This window comes from Centrocercus urophasianus, unplaced genomic scaffold, assembly GCF_019232065.1.
Source record: "Centrocercus urophasianus isolate 14NV4802_14NV808 unplaced genomic scaffold, USGS_Curo_1.0 seq_27, whole genome shotgun sequence".
Classification (NCBI taxonomy): domain Eukaryota; kingdom Metazoa; phylum Chordata; class Aves; order Galliformes; family Phasianidae; genus Centrocercus; species Centrocercus urophasianus.
The window spans coordinates 8,322,493-8,336,472 of NW_024884833.1; the positions used below are offsets into that span (position 1 = coordinate 8,322,493).

Sequence of the window (13,980 nt, forward strand, 5' to 3'; positions counted from 1 at the left end):
TTCTACTGACAACAGAAATGTTGAACTTGAAACAAGACCTTGTACTGCAAATCAAAAGCCATTTCTGGCAATCAAGCGTTGTGGTGAGAAATACAGCATGTGAATACAAAGGTTTTCTCCATCCTCAAGGGATGTGGTACTTTGTTTGTTAACTTCAGACAATTACCTTAGAGGCAAAATTAAACAATTCAGTATCTTATTTTAACTACAATAGCATTTTCTTTTTAACATCCATAATTCTGTGTCCAAAATTTAAGTGCAGATTTCTTAATACGAAGAAAAATCTATTGAGCAATAAAATAGTGTGAATTGGATTTCTATAATGAAAAAGTTTATGAGGGAAACAATGCATTTAAGTATATCCTATGTGCAGATGAACTTACTTTAATTGTTAATTTTTTGTATTGTAACTTATTCATTCATTTTTTAATTTTTATTTTTATTTTACCTTTAAGATATACAATGTAGCAAGTTTGTATGGGATATATGGCAATTCTTCTTTGGTTTTATACTCTTCCAGCTCAGTAACTTTGTGTTCAAGATCAGAACAAACTCCAGATGTGTTTGGATGATCTGTTTTACAACAAAAAAATTATGCTATCAACTGGAAGTAAATAACCGTAAGTAATTTCTATCAGCAAGAACTGAAATGCACAATTACTTGGAAGGTCAAGTATAGCTGTAAAATGTATCTATTTTGCCTGATGACAAAGGAAATGGGCCTTTGGGGGGAGAGTTTTAACAACTCATCAGCTTTGACCAGTGGACACAATTGCTCTCATTTTGCTTGACAATTAGTTGTCCATGGTAACTCTGATGTTACTGATACACACTAAAGCTACAAACAAAAACTTATATTAAAACTAATGTAGAAAAGTGCTACCTCCTAATAAATCTAGCTTTTATCATAGCTAAGTAGGATACTTCAATGTCTTTTTCACAACCACTTCTTACAAGTTGTTTTGAAAGATTCAGTTTATGCCAGAGTGTGATAAAAACTACCCCCTTTCATTTTCTTTTTTTTTTTTTCTTTAATAAGAAACATATAATTAAATGTTTTCAGATCAGACCCTCTAACTGACTTAGCACAGCAGCTAACTTTCTACTAGAAAATTATTTTGATATGTTTTACTTTGAAATATTTTACTTAAGTAAAATAATTAACTGAAAGATGTGTAAGGACAAAAGAATGTAGGCAGAATAGTTAAAAGAGTGACATAAAAATTCAAGCTACTTAGTTGAATTCAGAAATCTGAGCACATATAAAGGAAAGAAAAATAACAGAAAAAAGCAGTAGCCTCAAGATTTATGTAATATAGTAAATGAAGTATGTGTTCCAGAAAAGAAAAAAAGAAGAAGAAAAAGAATTATTATAGAAATATACCTTTTTCTAGAGCTCTGTTTTCATGCAGTTCAGTCAGGGAATTCAGCTGTGACCACTTGTTTATACTCATTCCAAGTTTCTGCAGCCAAAAATTTCCCTCCATATCTATTAAACAATCAAACAAATGAATAAGTTACTTGTAAAAATCAAGGAAAAATCTTTGAACACTCAGATTCTCTTTAGTAAATCATCAAATTAAACTATGGTATGTGTTAATTCTTTTGGGACTAACAGAATTTCAGAGTATATAATGAGTAAATGTCATAATGAAGAGTGGGAAATCAGGGAATCACTGAGAGAACCACAAGCAGAAAAAGGATGCAATATTTGCCTGATTTTTCAATGGTTCTACGTGATTCTGGAAATAGACGTATACTGAATGTAAAGATGTCCCTCAGTCTTGCTTCTCATCTTTGAGATGTTGGCTTTTGTTTAGTATCACTGAAATCAAATGTGTGGTGGTTGGAAAGATTACATTATTGAAGAAGATATATATGGCCCACGTGTGTTGTTGTTGTTTGTTGCTTAAGTTTGTTGGAGTATCTTGTCAAGTATTCTAGAGTAAAATTCAGAACAGCGTTTGGAAGAAGTCTTCTGCCTCTTTAAATAGATTGAGACAGTTATCAGAAATTAAGGATTTTTGGTCACTGGGGAGATCTAGATGTAGGGCTACTTTTTTGAGTTCCTCAAGCAATATTCATATACCTCAAGAGCAGTGATTTAAAAAAAAAAAATCAAATATGAGTCTCTTTGTTTTGTTTTTTGCTGGGAATTTTGTAACAGAATGTATTATCTTAAAACAGTTTATCCAGGTTCTGGATAAAATCATCAGATCCTAATTTCTATACAACAATAAAACTCTTTTTTTCTAAAATCCAATTTAATGGGAGGTAAAATACGTAACTAAATAAACAGGTTTTGGAAAGAGTGCCCTTTAGCTCAAGTTTTCTTTATTGAATTCATCATTCACGTCATTATATATTATATACATCATTATGTATATATAAGGTTATATTTTCTAAAATATGTCACTAAAGAATGCATGCTAAAATATACAGAGAGAGTAATTACTTCTGAAAGAACTTTATCATTTCAGATCTACTTTTTTTTTCTCTTTAATTCGTATTTGAATTTCTCTGCAACATATTATATTTGAAACCATAGATAATCTTGAAAAAGCTCTTTACTATTCATAATCCCACTTCTGGTAAAAACAAAGAAACAAACAAACAAACAAACAAAAACAAACATGGGAGCATCAGTGATTGCAAGCCAACACTGAAGATTCCATTTTCCTGCCTCAAAAAAGATTAATCTTAAAACTCTTAGTGGATATCAGAAATGCTTCATTGTTTTTTACTGGAAAAAAATGCAAACAGAGTTTGCCACAGCCTCTACTGAAATGGCTTCAAAGTTATGCTGTGGTCTACAGCAGTCCATGGTGAAGAAGCATATCTCAAACTCCCACAGATTGATGCACACATGATAGATGTCAGCCTATATCTGGCTTTTCTTTAGCTGAGCATTCGTTAGACATCCAGCTACTTAATATATGTTTTCACAACTTTGTTGTGCAGGATTTTCTGATATGCCATTGACTAGATATCTCTGTCAATTTTTTCTCCTTACATTTGATGCCATCTTTAAGATGAATTTAAAACCAACATAGCAACAGGAAACTTAATCCCATTTCAGAACTCAAGTGTCCTCAAATCAGAAGTCTTTCATTTCTATAACTAGAGTCAATGTATAACATTTACCTTTTTCAGAGTAAAACTTCAGTTGTTCCTGTTGCTCTTTATTCTTCAGAAAAAACACTTTCTTTTTTAACATGTCAGATTGGTAATATAACAAGCTATTTGGAAACGTTTAATCTTACCTGGCATAGTCATATAGACACAAACTAACCAGAAATATTATTTCTCAACAACTGAAACTCTATTTTTTGATAGTTTTTAGAATCTGTCAGGTTATACTTCTTGTAGAATTTACAGATAAACAAGAGATAATAAAGGACTGCTCTCCTAATGGCTTTTTTTTTTTTTGTAATGGGGATAAGGCCAAGAGGCATCTCTTCTATGTGAGGGCCTAGAGAACAAGTTCTATTACCTATATGCTGAATCATACCAGGAACTCTCACACTGATGATGCAATATGGACTATCATGCTTTTTACATTCTACTACTTCTGCTTTGAGACTACAGTGTGTCACTCTTTAGTGGAAAATAGTACATTCTCAATCTGAACATTTAAGGACAAAGTGCTGCTCACCCTGCTCAGGTGTCTCCTCAATCATAACACTTTTAATCCCACATGAAGGATTTTCTTGAATCTCTTCTGAAAAATTAATTATGCTGCCTGGTAGAGGAGCTGATGAGTGAGTTGTGGCCTGTGGTTTAGGTTCAGGATCACTTCTTACTAAATTTTCAGGAATACAAGAGCTTGAAGGAGAAACACTTTCTGTCCATGCTTCTGAAAACAAAAGAAAACAAAACAAAACAGGAGAAGTAATTACTGGTAATGAAGTACTAAGAGGATGTATTCAGGGTTGTTTTGTTTTGATTTTTTTGTTTGTTTGTTTCTGGTTGTTGTTGTTTGTTGTCCTGTTAGCTTTTTTTTTCTGTGCCAGTCTCACAAATTCATTTGAAAAATACATGTATTTGCTAGCTGTTTGTCATGTATAGAACAACTAGACAAATTTCTATGCTAGAAAGGAAGGAAGTACTTGATTCTGAATCTGAAGTACAAAAGGTAGTCTTTTCAGGCATCAAATCACATACAGAGAAATGAAAATATAAGTCCATATAAGTTCAGCACCTGAAGTCATGTCATTACAGAGTATCCTGATATATAGCTATAGATTGCACTACTGGTATTTGCTCACTGCTTGTCAACGTCACACTACAAAGCTTAAAACCCCTAAAAACTTGGCTTAAGGACACCGAGAAGGCCTTAAAGTCACTCTTCCAGAGGTAATGGATGCCAAGAAGAATTATGATGTTGGCAAAGTAAATACTGAAAGTTACAGGGACTGAACAAAGTTGTATGCATCTAGCAAAGCAGATGCAACATTTTCATACCGCAGGTTGAGAAAAGCATCTTGACCGGGGATTGTGTTTTGTACAGATAAAATGTCCTTATCTGATCTTCTCTTCTAGAAGAAATAATAACACTCATGTCAAAGCTCAGTACATTGCTCTTTCATAAAGAGCTCTTCCTGGTATTGCTAAATGCCTTCCTGGTAAACAGACTAGAGAGGAACTGAATTACCTTCGTTCTTGACTGGGTGCTTTTCTTTTCTGAGAAGAGTCTATCTATTGTGTGTGACTACAGAACACTGAAATACAACATAAGAGAGCAGCTGTTAAAAATACCATTCATTACTTCATCTTTCGAAGGTCATCCCAGGTAACCATTTTACCCTCATGCATTTGTGTGTGCTATAATGACTGCAGCTCTACCATACAGACTGTGTAGTTTAAAATCAGATGTAGCCCTGGCCCAAATGGTAAGCACAACTACTAATAGAGTTTTAATTTTTCTTTTTAATGCTTTAGCAATGTAAAAAGATAGTTTTTACTTTCTTTGTATATCATTCTTGTAATCTATAATTTTTTCATCATGTGAGGTAAAAGTAAATATCTTTTTTGAGACGGGAGCACAGTTTATCGCTGTTAAACAAATTTCCTAGGGAGAACACTGTTTTTTCACAGGGCTCCATTACAAGATTTCATCAGCTTCCTCAGACAGACTACATTCAGCAGTAAATATCTTGTCCTATTGCTGCTTTATTTCCTTAATGATTTTTGCTTTTCTAGATAATCATATAGGAAGACTTTCCTCAATGCAAAAGAAACAGACTTTTTGTAATCTATCAGAGATTAATGATAATAATCACAATATAACAAATATGGAACTGTTTTCTCTAATCCTTTCATGATCACAGCAATCAGCCACATTTTTCATGTTGTCAGCAACATCAGCCAAGGAAACAGCAGATTAACATGCTCCTGTAGCTTCTGTTGCAGTTTAAATTCAGTAGGTAGCTAAGTGTCATGTAACCATACTACACAGAGTCAGAGGTTAAGAATCAGAAGGGTAAAAGTGAGAAAACTTGTGAATTGAGATAAATACAACATAACAGGAAAAGAAAATAAGTGCAGGCAAAGCAAAAAGAAAAATCAATTTCCTACTCTTAATATTTAAGCATTGAGCACTACTAAGCTGATGCTTAAGCAGTGTCAGGAAACTAGGACTTCATCACATGTAACGGTTACTCAAGAAGACCGATGCTGTAACAATGAATATTTCCCCTTCCTGCTTTGTTCAGTTTTTATTGCTAAGGAAGACATCATGTGACATGTAATATCACTTTAGTATTCTTGGGTCTGGTGTTCTGGAAGTGTTCCCCCTCCACCTTGTGCTTCCCCAGGTTCTTATGCTTCCTTGCTGGGAAAAACAGAGAAGAAAGAGACTGTCAGTACTATTCAGCAACAACTGAAGTAGCTCAGTGCTGTTTTGGTCACAGTTCTATAAGAAAGCACCACACCACCTACTGTGAAAAAACAACCCACCTCTGTTTCAGCCAAAATTAGTAGAGCTTTCAAGAGTCTGAAATACAAGGTGGGAGATGAGTGAAGAATTATGGAAGCTGCAACCAAGCCTTGGTTTTCATGCAAGATAAATGTAATAAGCAATTAACCTTACCTGTATAATAAAAAAGCTGAAGCATAAAACTCTGGCCAAAAATCAAACTCACACAAACTCTGGTGTTATCTGTATAGGAGAGTTTGAGGAAGGCAATATTGAAACATGACAGTTTGACTGTAATGGGCATGAGAGAGAGAGAAAGAGAGAGAGAGAGAGAGAGGAAATCTTTCACTCATGTAGAGAAAGAGAAAACAGATGGAAGCAAGGTAGAAATACCTATAAATAAATATTAAGTTAGGATTACAGATGGGAGCAGCTTTTGAGTAGAGCTTTTAGCATGGAGAGGTTTGTCACCTGCTTAATTCTTACTACGGTCAGGACACAGAATAGATTTTTTACTCCCTTTTAATAATAGTAATTACAAAATTACATTATAAATACCATCATCTAACTTCAGTTTCATTTCTGTACCACAAATAATAGTGATTTAGAAGGAAATGACTGAATCTAATTAGTTTGGTATTCTTTTTCATTCTTGCAATCAGGAAGCTGCCTTAAGCAAAATGTCCTCCTTTGTGACTAGTCTGCAATCAATGGGAGTAGTTCACAGGACTATTCATCTCAGGATCAGAACTTATTTTAACTGAAAGTAATTTTGCAATTTAAGGAGTTATCTAGTTTTTTGTTTGTTTGTTTTTGTTTGTTTGTTTTTGTTTTTGTTCTTTTTTTTTAAGGACTTCACTAGATATTTATCCTATTTTGCTGTTGGAAAGGATCTCACCATAGAAATTACTTGCAAAACCAGATAGTTTAACCCAATAGACTTTAACCCAATCTTTGCAATGTAAGTAAAAGATTTTACCAAAAACTTCTGCAAAAAAATATCCATGCTTAATGTTGCAGAGCAAGATGTTTGAAAAAAAAGAGAAAATATGTGTTTTAGTAAGGGTACTTATAGTAACTAATATTGGTAATATTCTGTAGTTCTGTTTAGCCTGTGTTTATCATTTTACAGCATTTCAGATGTAAGTTTGGGCTGGATGATTGGATCATTCTACAAAACTGCACCTTACCATTCATTTCCTCCTTGGTATATCATCTGTTTCCGTCTAGCATTGCTTAAGCTTTTCAGAAATGTATGTAAACAGGTTCCATAGGGTACAACTTCAGTAGATTTGTTTTCTAATAAGAAGATTAATTTTCACATCACCCTCACTCCAAAAATTGGATCTCAATATGCTACTTCTTTTCAGCTTTAAATCTCTGGTGCCATGTCCAAGACTTTTTTGGAATTTTAGAGGGGTATAATTTTTACTTACAAGGTTTAATTTTCACATATAATTTCAGTTCCCCTTTTTATAGAGGAACTTTGTATCTCTTTCGTGCATGGTAATTCAGCACATGGTATTCTTATCACTCCTAAGTGTTAGTTGTTGTCCTGTGTAGATACCCAACTGCAAAATGATGAGAAACATAAAATGTTCTCACCTATCTAATCATCATGTTGAGGAGTAAACATAACAGCTATTGCAGTCTTCATGGAAAAAAAAAAAAAGTGCATGCGAACAGAATCATTATTAGAAAATCGTTACCTGATATTTTCCAGTTTTATAGAAAAATGTTGGAACAAAACTATTAGAAAAAGTATGAGCATGTGTTCATTTTGAGCTAAGCAAACTGGTTTGTTTTGAATTTTATCTATCTATTCATCTGCTAATTCTGTCTTGCAGTTCCTACTAGTATGTCTGCTGCATGAATCAATACTGTAAAGATGTAAATTACTAGCTCCTGGAAATCTTTTTGAAGTTAGCTTGCTACTTTTCATTCCCCGGATAACACAGAAGTAGAAGCTTTAAGCAGGAGGTCATTTTTTTGAATGATTATTAGAAATCCTCACTGAGAGAATGAAAAAGTTAAAGCCTAGCTCCTCTACACTCATGTAGTCTAGTAAATCGTTTTGATTTCAAGCTTATAAATCCAGCCAGAGTTAAAGAATAGACCTACTGAAGTTTGAAGAGTTTCTGATCACTTAGCTTTCAGTGAATCATGAGGATACTTGCAACTATTATTTGAAAGCCATAAGATTTCATTAAAAGTGACCAGAATGAAAAATTAACGTAGAATTAGGTACCTCCTTAGAGGACAGAATAAAGAGAGATCACAGAACCATAGAATCACCAAGGTTGGAAAAGATCTACAAGATCATCCGGCGCAACTATCCACCAATCACCAATAGTACTCACTAAACCATATCCCTCAACACAATATCCAAAAGTTCCTTGAACACCTCTAGGGTTGGTGACTCCACCACCTCCCTGGGCAGCCCATTCCAGTGCCTGACCACTCTTTCAGAGAAGTAGTATTTCCTAATGTCCAGCCTAAATCTCCCCTGGTGCAGTGTGAAGCCATTCCTTCTAGTCCTATCACCAGTGACACAAGAGAAGAGCTCACTACAGCTCCCTTCAGGAGCTCTACAACCTCCCTTCAGGTAGTTATTGAGAGCAATAAGGTCTCCCCTGAGTCGCCTCTTCTCCAGACTGAACATTCCCAGCTCCTTCTGCCTCTCCTCATAAGGCCTGTGCTCCAGACCCTACACCAGTTTTGTTGCCCTTCTTTGAATACATTCCAGGGCCTCAATGTTTTTCTTGCAGTGAGGGGCCCAAAACTGAACACAGTACTCGAGATGCGGCTAGAGCTGGGTACAGGGAAGGACAATCACTTCCCCATTCCTGCTGGCAATGCCATTTCTGATGCAGTTCAGGATGCCATGGGCCTTCTTGGCCACCCTGGCACACTGCTGGCTCATGTTCAGCCAAGCATCAATCAATACCCCCAAATCCATTTCCTCTACGCAGTCTTCCAGCCACTCTGCCCCAAGCCTGTAGCGTCGCCTGGGGTTGTTGTGGCCAAAGTGCAGGACCTGGCATCTTGTTCTGTTGAACCTCATCCCACTGGCTTCAGCCCAGTCATCCAGCCTGTCCAGATTCCTCTGTAGGGCCTCTCTACACCCAGGCAGATCGACACTTCCAGCCAACTTGTTGTCATCTCAATCTTACAGAGGGTGCACTCAATGCCCTCATCCAGGTCATCAATAAAGATAAGGACAGGCCCCAGCGCTGCCCCCTGGGGAACACCGCTTGTGACTGATCGCCACCTAGATTAGCTCCATTCACCACCACTTTCTGGGCCCAGCCTTCAAGCCAGTTCCTAATCCAGCCAAGAGCGTACCTGTCCAAGCCACGGGCTGCCGTCTTCTGCAGGAGAATGCTGTTGGAGACAGTGTCAAAGGCTTTGCTGAAGTCTAGGTAGACTATATCAACAGCCTTTTCTTCATCCATCAGATGGGTCACAAGATCATAGGAGATCAGGTTGGTCAAGCAGGACCTGCCCTTGGTGAACCCATGCCGGCTAAGCCTGATCCCCTAGTTGTCCCACACATGCTGTGTGATCTCCTTCAAGACAGTCTGCTCCATAATCTTCTCCAGCACTGAGGTCAGGCTAACAGGCCTGTAGTTCCCCGGGTCCTCCTTACAACTCTCATTGTATATGGGAGTCTGTAGATGGAGATGGCAAGCCTCCAGTCTTCTGGGACCTCACTAGTCAACAAGGAGCACTGATCCTTGGATAGCGGCTTGGCTATCACCTGCACCAGTTCCCTCAGAACTCTTGAATGAATCTCATCTGGCCCCATGGACTTGTGACAGTAGTATGTCTCTGACTGTGTCCTCCTGAATCGTAGGGCATGCAGTCTACTCCCCAGTCGAAACCACGAGGTCAGAGAGTGGAGTACCCTGAGGATAACTGGTCTGACCTTTAAAGACAAACGTAAACAAGGCATTCAGAACCTCTCTCTTTTCCTCATCTTCAGTGGTCACATTCTCAACCTCATACAGTAAAGAATGGAGATTCTCCTTAGTCCTCCTCTTACTGTTGATGTATTTGTAAAAGGGCTTCTTGTCCCTTTTTACCCTGGTGGCCAGGTTGAGTTCAAGCTGGGCTTTTGCCTTTCTGATTTTCTCTCTGCACATCCTAACAACTTCTCTGTATTCTTTCTGAGTTGCCTATCCCTTCTTCCACAGGAGGTAAATTCTCTTTTTCTCCTTGAGCCTCAGCAATAGCTCCCTATTCATCCATGCCAGTCTTCTTCCCCGCTGGAAGTTTTTTCGTTTTGTGGCTCAGGGGGACTGCCTGCTCCTGCGCCTTCATGACTTCCTTCTTGAAAAGCAACCAGCCATCTTGGACCCCTTTACTCTCTAAGACTGAGCGCAGGGGACTACCTCTACTAGTCTTCTGAACAATTCAAGTCCGCCCTCTGGAAGTCCATGGTAGACGTTTTGCTGCTCCCCCTTCTGGCTCCACTAAGATTTGAGAACTCTAGCATTTCTGGTCACATGAAAGATATGAAATGCTTATGATTCTAGGCCATGCCTTACAAAGATTCAAAGGACAGACACAGAAGTTGTACTAGACCTTATTCCTATGAATAGTAAAACAATGTAATTTCCCATGAAGATGTAGTTTGTGGTGGTGCCTTGGCTACAGTGCTGCTGTATGTTCCACAGTAATTCTGCAAGGCCACATCTAAGCTGAGAATTCTCCCCACTTCTGCATCAGACAGATATGAGCTCTTTACACAGAGGGAGATAACCATCCTCATTGCATAACCAGCCATGGCAGGAAGGTCAGAGAGCATTCCTACTGGGATAGGTGGGGGACCTTAATGTCAGGGCATGCTGAGAAGCATAGCTGTTTGCTTTAGATAAAATCTTGTTTTTTATTTTGAAACTAATTTTGAAACTAATGGGAAGAACAAAGAGTTTGGTGGTCTTATTTTTTTAATTTTTATTTTTCATTTATTGATCCCTCTCTCAAATAAAAAGCATATTTTAAAATAGCAGCATTCATTCTTGGCATGCCTGATTTATTGCTAGGCCACTCCCTAGTAATATTTTATGCTTAAGGATTCACAGTATTTTATGCTTAAGGATTCAGATGCAGTGGTACCTGTGAGTTATTGGTTCTCTGTCACGCTATTTCTGTGTTTTTTCTTGCCAGCTGCAAGAAGAACAACTGCTTTAATATCTGGGAATTACCCTATACATTCTAAGGTCTATCTTGTACCTTTATCATATTCCATGTGTACCTTCAATTGCCTATTTTTTTTGCTATACTGACTTATCTTTTACATTTTCACCAGCATGGACTGTTCTTTTGTAGAGGATTATTTTCTTTTATAGAAGTGACTACTAGCAATTATGATAGAAAGAAAAGACAGAGAAGTGACTTCATAATACTACTTAAGGAGAGAAAACAAAATTGAAGACGACTACTTCTTTGGGGGGATGTAACTCCCAAAGTCTCATGGTTTTTATTTCTCATTTTCACAGTGTCAGAGATGTTTTCCTTAAAATAATAAATATATCAAGGTATGTCAGCATGGAAAACATGACATAATTATATCCCTACTGAATTAATATTGTTATTTTATTACAAGTAAAGACATATTTTCCTCATGATAGAGTATTTGCATATCAGAATGTCCATTTTTAGGTGATTAAGACAAAGGAGAATCTAATACACCAGTGCACCTCCCACTCAATTTCTACTTTCCTCCTGAAAACAGATGAGGGAAAGACAAAGCAGATGAGCCATGTTGTGTTTCGTTACATAAAGAGAATGCTTCAGAAGGTATCAGAGTGAAGACAAATGGCCTAGCACTTGTTTTCTTTGTAATCAAGAAATATTCATTATGTTTTGCATCCTTACTAGTATTAGTTAAAAGATGTAAGTGTTGCTATTATAGTTGCATGTATACTCTATCAAGATAAAGGGAAAGGAAGCTGACAGTTGCTGTTTTTGTTGGAGTAGAGGAATTGTGTTTTTAAGCACCAATACAATTTTGATAAAGGACTTTAATTTCATATTGATTGACTAGCATCTGGCTTTTCTGCTAATTGAAACCACTGAAGAGTACTCAGACATTGAAAAAAACATGCAGACTTAACACCCACATTTTGCAGAAATCGTAAGATAAGAGCAATCAAACCAAATGAACAGCAAAGGAAAAATAGTGAACTCCTTTTATTATGCAAAAACCACAACATGGTAAATGCACACTTAATGACTTTAGTAGGAGTTGAATTAGCTTACATCTCTCCCAGTATCTCATATGTAAGATACTTATGTGGAGACCTTGCTGAATCTTACAAAGTTTGCAGACATTAATTTTTAAGTTCTGAAATTTGCTAGCCATGAAGCAAAGAGGATGATAATTTGAATTGATTACATCCAATTATTTATTATATTCACTATATTTTATATTTTAATACTTATATCAATATATTGAATTCACTGTATGATAAAGACCTAAAAAATCCTTCTGTGTCTCTGCATTTTGTCCTTGGAAAAGAAAAGTGATACAAGCATTGTTTCTTTACTAGTATGTATTCTAGTTTGGTTTCACAGAATTGCAAACTGGCAAAGCCCTATGAAAATCTCTCTGTTACAGTATTTGAAACAGTATGGTTTGCTGAGAGAACTATAGTATCTTTCTCTTTCAACTAATATGAACCATATGGATCAGTCACTTTTACGCAGCAGAAGTATCTGAATTGTTAGCTCTTAAGCCAACCTCAGGGGAAGGCAGAGTTATATGTTTAACAGGTGTGTTATTTACACTTGTAAGACTATTGCAGTATTATTACAGAGGCTTATATGGGTGGCAGGTATATTCATGTTCTTCCCCAAAACTACCTAGGGACCTGCCTAGCCTGGCTAGTTGCAACAGGTTGACCATTTCAGAATACCAAATTAGTCACTGAAATAAATGCTATTTCATCCAGTGTCAGAACTTTTCACTTAAGTGGCACATTAACTGCTGGCACACAGTCTTCTAGCCATAATACACAAAGATTGAGCTGGCACACAAAACCAAGGATGATAGAATACAGTAAAGCACAACATAGAAAGACACGAAGATGTTACTCTGCTAGTTTTCCAGTCTCATAGTTGATCTATCACGTCACTATGCCAGTTAGTGTCATTCTTGTCACGTCTGAACTAGCAATCGGTAAGTTACAATTACTTTCTACTCATCCAAATGTTCTTTTTTTTTTTTTCCTTTTCTTTTAGTTATTTTTTATTTTATTTTCCCTTCATTCACATATTGAGATATAAGAAAAGGATTTGGGTTGAAAAATTTCCTGGAGCCCTGGGTTTCAACTACGACAGAATAGATCTGCTTAACAAAAAAAGTAGACTGGGTCAGTAATGTTTCAAAAATCAGACACGAGTTACTTGCCCAATCATGGTGCCTCCAGATTAAGAAGCAACAGATTCCAAGCCTGCAATTTCAGTTTTGTGGTTTATCAAAGATCTCTGATCTGGTTTAGCACAGTATTTCCAGCTGCAAATGTACTGGTCTCCACAACATAACAAAGGCATTAGTACAGTAGTTTAAAGTGTCCAAAGGACAAAAAAACTAGTAAAAGAGCTGAACAGCATGTTCTGTGAGGGGAGGCTGAGAACACTCAGATTATTCAGTATGGCAAAGAGGAGGCCAAGAAGTGACATCAGCTGCAGCTCCCTGAGAAGGGCAGGCAAAAACAGTTTCATGGCCCTGCTCCCCTGCAGTGACAGGATACACTGGAACATCACAAGTATGCGCCAGGGGAAGCTCAGACTGGTTATTTGGAAAAACATTTTTACATCAAGAGAGCCATGAAAGCCATCAAGAAATGGAACAAGTGTCCTAGAGAGGTGCTGACAGTGCTCAAGAGGCATTTGGATAATGCCCTCAGTAATATGCTGTAATTTTTATTTAGTTCTGAAGTAGTCAGGTAGTTGGACTAGATGACCTTCGAAGATCCCAACTTACATATACCTATTCAATTCAATTCAATTCTATTCTATTCTATTCTATTCTATTCTATTCTATTCTATTCTAT

The 13,980-nt window shown here is 36.8% G+C and overlaps 1 long non-coding RNA gene across 1 annotated transcript; it reads right to left on the reverse strand.

The window, feature by feature from the left end:
* Positions 1-495: 495 nt before the first annotated feature.
* Positions 496-3,711, reverse strand: LOC122164609. The gene is made up of 3 exons (XR_006170276.1): positions 3,656-3,711; positions 1,385-1,489; positions 496-573 (listed from the first exon to the last, which is right to left on the reverse strand). It is a non-coding gene; the product is annotated as an uncharacterized LOC122164609 (long non-coding RNA).
* Positions 3,712-13,980: the final 10,269 nt, after the last annotated feature.